Source organism: Nelumbo lutea, chromosome 3 (assembly GCF_056320005.1).
Source record: "Nelumbo lutea isolate HS-2025 chromosome 3, American lotus-T2T, whole genome shotgun sequence".
Taxonomy (NCBI): domain Eukaryota; kingdom Viridiplantae; phylum Streptophyta; class Magnoliopsida; order Proteales; family Nelumbonaceae; genus Nelumbo; species Nelumbo lutea.
In genome coordinates, this window is record NC_142686.1 from 82,065,001 (window position 1) to 82,072,500 (window position 7,500).

A 7,500-nucleotide genomic window follows, 5' to 3' on the forward strand; every position below is an offset into this window, starting at 1 on the left:
CCTAAATCCTCGTGGGAACGATACTTCACTCACTACTTTATTACTTGAATGGCTAGTGCACTTGCTAGTGTCACAATGAGCCACACATCAAGTTTTTGGCGCCGTTGCCGGGGATTTATAGAAGCAATATTAGGAAACATTGAGCATTCTTAATCTGATCTCATTCAGCATTGCATTCATAGTTGGGTTAATTTGCTAACTTTTTCATTTCAGCTTGGACTGCAACTGCTGTACTACTGTAGTTATGTTTCTTCTTTCTTAAGTAGATTACTTTCTTTTTTTTTGGTTTCAGTTTCATTTTAATAAAGGCATATTTGATTTCTATTCAATCTTGGTGTTGTTCCCTTCAAAATGAAAAAAAAAAAAGGAAAAAAATTCACATAAAGATGAGTGTTGCAGATCTGAGTTGCATTCGGCACTCAGATCAGCAGATTTCAGATCTGCAGCACTCAGCCGAAAAGAGTTGCTTGTGTTTCAGATTTTATTATTCTTTTCTTTCATTACAAAAAGAAAAAAAAAACAAATGAAAAAAAAAGGGGGAGATCTTTTGAACAACCAGAGGAGCAATTGAGAATTCGGATCAGAACTCAGATCTGAGTTCAGATCTGAATTCTGCTATTGCAGATTTGCAACAGTTCAGATCTGAGTTCCTCTGAACTCAGACCTGAACTGATGAAATTTTGAGGGGAATTAGGTGTCATCACCACCCCAATTCACCCTAGGGCACTTCTGCTATTCCCCAAAAACAATTTGGTAGCAATAACTGAAGGTAAGGCAATTGAGATTTCAGATCCAAACTCAGACTTGAGTTCAGACCTGAACTCTGCTATAGCAGAACTGCAATACTCAGAAAAAAAAAATCTGTTCTCAGCCCTTTATTATTCTTTTCTTTCGTTGCAAAAAGAAAAAAAATATATATTTAGATAGTGAAAAAAAAAAGAGAGAAAGAACCATGGAAACCAAGGATTCGGATCAGAACTCAGATCTGAGTTCAGATCTGCTGTAGCAGATCTGCAACAGTTCAGATCTGAGTTCTCTTGAACTCAGACCTGAACTGATGTAAATTTAAAGGATAATTGGGGGTTATCGTCACCCCAATACACCCTACAAAAAATCTGCTATCTCCCAAAAACAATTGGATAGTCATGGTTGAAGAAATTCGGATCTGCAACCACCTAGATCTGAACTGGGGTTGTGAACAGAGCAGGATACAGGGCATACTTTGCTGTATTAAATAACTTGTACTCCGATCTATCTAAGCTGATTTGGTTGAAGAAAAGTATATTTAATCTGAGAATTTTTTTATGCCTCAAGAGATTTCATGAAAAGTGGCACTTCCACACCATTTTTCTATTAGAGTTCAGACCTATAGCAGGGCTACTATAGCAGACCTGCTACAGCAAGACTGAACCAGGGCAGGTTTTGAACAGGTTTGTATTACAATTAACATTACTAAATTGACAATGTGAATTGTCCTAGGCAGATCTTTGAAATTTTTTTTCAAGATAGATAGCTCTGATTTCAGCTGTGCATGAATAGAAAGTCTAACAGATCTGAATGGGTGTGTGCAGCCGTGTGTACTACATTCCAATAAGTGTATACTCCATCAAGGGCTACATTGATGGAGCCATGTTTCTTCTCTTGATACTTGATTGTTCCATCCTTAGTTTCAGTTTTAATGTAGCTTATGCAAATCAAATTTCTCTTCTTCTTTTGGTTCTAAAAAAAAAATACAAATAAATAAATAAATAAATCTCAAAATGAGTTCAGATCTGAATTGCATTCATCAATCAGACCTGCACTCATCCAAAAAGATTTTGGTTGCATTGCTGTATTTTGTTTTAGTTTTCTTCCTTTAAAAAAAAAAAAAAAAAGGAAAGAAAAGAAAAATAGAAAAAGAAAAGAAAAAGAAAATAAGATCCCAGCATCCACACCATGGTGAATACAGGTCTGATTTCAGATTATTTTTTTCTACTGATTGATTTCGGTTTTGTGCAGATCTGTATACAGCATGTTTCATTGCTAATATCAGTAGGTTATCCTACTGAATTGCTCAGTTTTAGTATGGCTACTCCATCTGGTGTTTGGTGATGCATAGCTCATCAAAACAGTGGGCTCAGATCTAATATTTAGTAGCCTTCCAATATGGAAATCAGACCTGAGCACAACTGTACTGTTATCAGCAGCTGCTATTATATTTATTGTTGTTCTTAGTGGCTTCTGAGATTTCAGAGCTGATCTCAATTTTGTGTAGAACTGATGTCTGAATTGCTATCAATCCTTTGTACATTGACTTCAGTTTAGTGTATTGACCTTCAGTAGCACAGAAGAGCCTTTTAATATGAAACTCAGACCTGAACACAATCACTGCTGATCCGCACTTGGCTGTCCTCAGTAGCTGCTAAGATTTCATAACTGTATATTACTGTTCTCAGTAGCTACTGAGATTTCAGCTCTCAGCAGTTTAGATCTGTGTAATTAAATCCCGTCCCTGATTTCAGCAATATAAAGAAGAGGAATTTGTAAACTGTTGTTCTACTCAGAGATTACTGAATTCAGACCTGTTTGTAAATTGCTACTGAATTCTGTATATTGAATAAAATGTTGATATGCTTTTAGTTAGCTGCATTTATTTATTTTAGGATGTAGGTTTGTATATTCCAATACTTCACTTTACATTTTCAGTTGTAATAGGATTAGTTATTTATTTTCTTTTGTGAATATTGGCCTTTTTATTGCTTTGACTTTAACAGTTTATGACAAGCAGACCTGAACTGGAAGAGATCCTTTACGACCCAGAGATTGAACGGACTCTCCGTGTCCGTTTGAGAGTTGCTAAGCAAGTCAGACAAGAAGCACAAGAAATGGCTGAACAAAGAACTATGATGGATTATGCCAAGCCTACCCTCACCGGGACTGTCTCCAGCATTATCAGGCCAACTATTGCTGCCAATAACTTCGAAATTAAACCGGCCATAATCCAAATGATACAAAATACGGTTCAGTTTTGTGGTATGGCCCATGAGGATCCGAATGCCCATATTGCTAACTTCTTGGAAATCTGTGACACCTTCAAACACAATGGGGTAAGTGATGATGCCATCCGGCTGAGGTTATTCCCATTTTCTTTGAAGGATAAAGCCAAAGCTTGGTTGAACTCATTACCGGCAGGATCTATAGCCACATGGGACGAAATGGCCAGCCGTTTTCTCTCTAAATATTTTCCCCCTTCTAAAACTGCTAAAATGAGGAATGACATCACTACTTTTTTCCAGCAAGAGGGGGAATCTTTATATGAGTCATGGGAACGATACAAGGAGCTGTTAAGGAGAGTTCCTCACCATGGCCTCCCCATTTGGCTGCAAGTGCAGACTTTCTATAATGGTCTTACTGACTCAAATAAGACCATATTAGATGCTGCAGCCGGAGGATCCATAAATAATAAAACTCCTGAGGTTGCCCATGCACTTATTGAGGAAATGGCAGCCAACAATTATCAATGGCATTCGGAAAGGACTCAAACTAAGAAGCAGCAAGGCTTGCATAATGTTGACACTTATACAGCACTAGCTGCACAAATAGGAGCACTCAGTAAAAAAATAGATGAAATGCAGATAGCTGCCATGCATGTGCAGCCTCTTAATTGTGAATTGTGTGGGGGAGGCCACATCAGTACAGACTGCCAAGTTGGCAATCAGTTCAGACCATCTACTGAACAAGTTGACTATGTCAGCAATTCGTCAAGACAGCAGGGTTACCAGAGTCACCATACTTTTCATCCAGGATGGAGGGGACATTCAAACCAGTCCTGGCCAAATCAGCATATTTCCAAGCCGTTCCACCAGACTTATCATCAGCCTGAACCGAAATCCAATTTGGAGGAACTGATGACAAAATTTATAGCAGGTGCAGAAACTAGGTTCCAGAACCAGGAAGCCTCAATCAAAAACCTGGAAAACCAAGTGGGGCAATTGGCACAATTAATCTCTTCCAGACTGCCGGGAACTCTTCCAAGCAACACTAAAGTGAATCCACGAGAGCAGGTGCAAGCTATTACCTTAAGAAGTGGAAAAGAGTTGCCTGAGGTAGAAAAGAAGAATTGGGCTGAACCCAAGGCAGAAACAAGCCTTGGAACCAGACAACAGAAGACGGAACAACCAGAAGCACAACAAGGGATGCACCAACAACCACAAGTTCCATTCCCTAACAGGCTGAAGCAACAAAAATTGGAGAAGGAATTTGGTAAGTTTCTTGAAATATTTAAAAGTTTACATATTAATATTCCTTTTGCTGATGCTTTAGCCCAGATGCCACACTATGCAAGGTTTTTGAAGGAATTATTGGCAAACAAAAGGAAACTGGGAGATGTGGCTACAGTTGCATTAAATGAGGAATGTTCTGCTATCCTTCTGAACAAGCTGCCTCAGAAACTCAAAGATCCAGGGAGTTTCACTATTCCTTGTACCATTGGCAGTTTAAAAATTGAAAAAGCTTTATGTGACCTGGGAGCTAGCATCAATTTAATGCCATATTCTATCTTCAAGAAATTGGGGTTGAATGAACCCCAACCCACTAGAGTGGCATTACAATTGGCTGATAGATCCATTAGACATCCTAGGGGGATCATAGAAGATGTGTTAGTTAAAGTTGACAAATTCATTTTTCCAGTTGATTTCATTGTGTTAGACATGCAAGAAGATGTGGAGGTCCCGCTTATCCTAGGGAGACCTTTCCTGGCTACCGGGAAAGCAATGATTGATGTCCAACAAGGACAACTCAGCCTTAGGATACAAGATGAGGAGATAATTTTTAAAATGTCTGATGCTATGAAACATGCACCCTCTAGTGATGATTCTTGTTTTATGATTGATGCCATTGAATTGACAATTGATGAATGCTTCCAGGTAAGTAGAATAACTGATCCTCTTGAACTCTGCCTCCAGCAGGGAGAACTTGAAGAAACAGAAAATAAAAAAATAAACCTCATGATAGCATACCTGAATGATAAGCCTCAATTCAAGGGAAAGGGGTTTCTTAAATTAGAGAACTTAGGCAAATTGCCCGGACCATCAGGTAAGCCATCACCCCAAGAACCCCCCACCCTTGAACTGAAGCAATTACCATCCCATTTAGAGTATGCTTTCCTTGAGGAACCATCAGATCTCCCCGTGATAATTTCCGCAGCACTGAATCCCTTACAAAGAGAAAAATTATTAAGAGTGCTGCGGGAACACAAAAATGCTATAGCTTGGAAGGTAGAAGATATCAAAGGCATTAATCCATCAATCTGCACTCACAGAATTTTGATGGAAGAGGACAGCAAGCCTTCCGTTCAGCCCCAAAGGCGCCTGAATCCCAACATGAAAGAAGTGGTAAAGGATGAAATAATTAAGTTGTTAGATGCTGGGATCATTTATCCTATTTCTGATAGTTCTTGGGTAAGCCCTGTGCAAGTTGTGCCCAAAAAAGGGGGTACGACTGTTGTTCCAAATGAGAAAAATGAACTCATCCCTACTAGAACCATTACCGGATGGCGTGTGTGTATTGACTATAGAAAATTAAATGAAGCCACCCAGAAGGACCATTTCCCTCTCCCATTTATGGATCAAATGTTGGAGAGGATAGCCGGGCATGAGTATTATTGTTTCTTGGATGGATATTCAGGGTATAACCAGATACCAATTGCACCAGAAGATCAAGAAAAGACCACTTTTACTTGCCCATATGGAACCTTTGCATACCGAAGGATGCCCTTTGGGTTATGCAATGCCCCAGCAACCTTTCAGCGATGTATGATGTCTATATTTTCTGATATGGTTGAAAAATTTATTGAGATCTTCATGGATGATTTTTCAGTTTTTGGCTCTTCATTTGATGCATGTTTGAATAATCTGGAACAGGTGCTTACTAGATGTAAAGAAACACATCTTGTGTTGAATTGGGAGAAATGTCATTTTATGGTGCAAGAAGGCATAGTGCTTGGACACAAGATCTCTCAAAGAGGTATAGAAGTCGACAAGGCCAAGGTGGAGGCAATTGAAAAATTACCAACCCCAACATCTATTCGTTCTTTGAGAAGTTTCTTAGGACATGTCGGATTCTATAGAAGGTTTATTAAAGATTTCTCAAAAATTTCCAAGCCATTATCTACCTTGCTTCAGAAAGAAGTGCCTTTTGAATTTTCAACTGAATGTCTTCATGCTTTCAACATCTTGAAAGACAAATTGATCCATGCACCTATCATGATAGCACCAGATTGGACCCTCCCATTTGAATTGATGTGTGATGCGAGTGATTTTGCTATAGGAGCTGTTTTAGGACAAAGAATGAACAAACATTTTCAGCCAATTTACTATGCTAGCAGAACCTTGACTGGACCCCAACTCAATTACACCACCACAGAAAAGGAGCTGTTAGCAGTAATATTTGCACTTGATAAGTTTCGTTCATATCTGATATTATCCAAGGTTGTTGTCCACACAGATCACTCGGCATTAAGGCACTTGCTTACCAAGCAAAACTCAAAACCAAGACTGATCAGGTGGATCCTTTTATTGCAAGAGTTTGACATTGAGATTAGAGACCTGAAGGGTGCTGCAAACCTGGCTGCTGACCATCTCTCCCGGTTGGACACGGTAAGCTCAAAAGAGGAGATAACCAGCAACATTCGAGAAGAATTTCCGGATGAGCAGTTGTACTCAATACAGAAATACTCATATCCTTGGTATGCTGATTTTGCTAATTATCTAGCTGCACAAGTCCTTCCTCCTAACCTTTCATATCAACAGAAAAAGAAATTCTTTTCTGATGTAAAATACTATCTGTGGGAGGAACCCTTTTTGTATAAATTGTGTGCAGATCAGATCATAAGGAGATGTGTCCCCGAGGAGGAGATGGAGTCGGTACTCCAATTTTGCCATGATAAAGAAGTAGGAGGTCATTTTGGAGCTAGTCGCACGGCAGCCAAGGTTTTGCAATCAGGTTTTTATTGGCCCACACTCTTAAAAGATGCCCATCGGTATGTGTCCACATGTGACAAATGCCAAAGATCGGGAAACATTTCCCGACGGAATGAAATGCCCCTTTCCAATATTTTAATCTGTGAAATCTTTGATGTTTGGGGTATAGATTTCATGGGACCTTTCCCGAATTCTTTTGGGAATAAGTACATCCTCGTTGCAGTTGACTATGTATCCAAATGGGTAGAAGCCATGGCTTTACCCACAAATGACTCAAGAAGGGTAGTACACTTCCTAAAGAAGCTATTCTCCCGATTTGGCACTCCGCGAGCTATAATTAGTGATAGGGGAACTCACTTCTGCAATAGCCAATTTGAGAGGTTAATGCAGAAATATGGAATTACACATAAATTAGCTACCCCTTATCACCCTCAAACCAGTGGCCAAGTGGAGTTGGCTAACAGGGAACTCAAAAGAATTCTGGAAAAGACTGTAGCATCCACCAGAAAAGATTGGTCCATCAAATTAGATGATGCATTAT

The 7,500-nt window shown here is 39.3% G+C and overlaps 1 non-coding gene across 1 annotated transcript; it reads right to left on the reverse strand.

The window, feature by feature from the left end:
* Positions 1 to 3,242: 3,242 nt before the first annotated feature.
* On the reverse strand, positions 3,243 to 3,349 carry LOC148866102 (small nucleolar RNA R71). The gene has a single exon (XR_016112089.1). It is a non-coding gene; the product is annotated as a small nucleolar RNA R71 (small nucleolar RNA).
* Between the last annotated feature and the right edge of the window lie 4,151 nt (positions 3,350 to 7,500).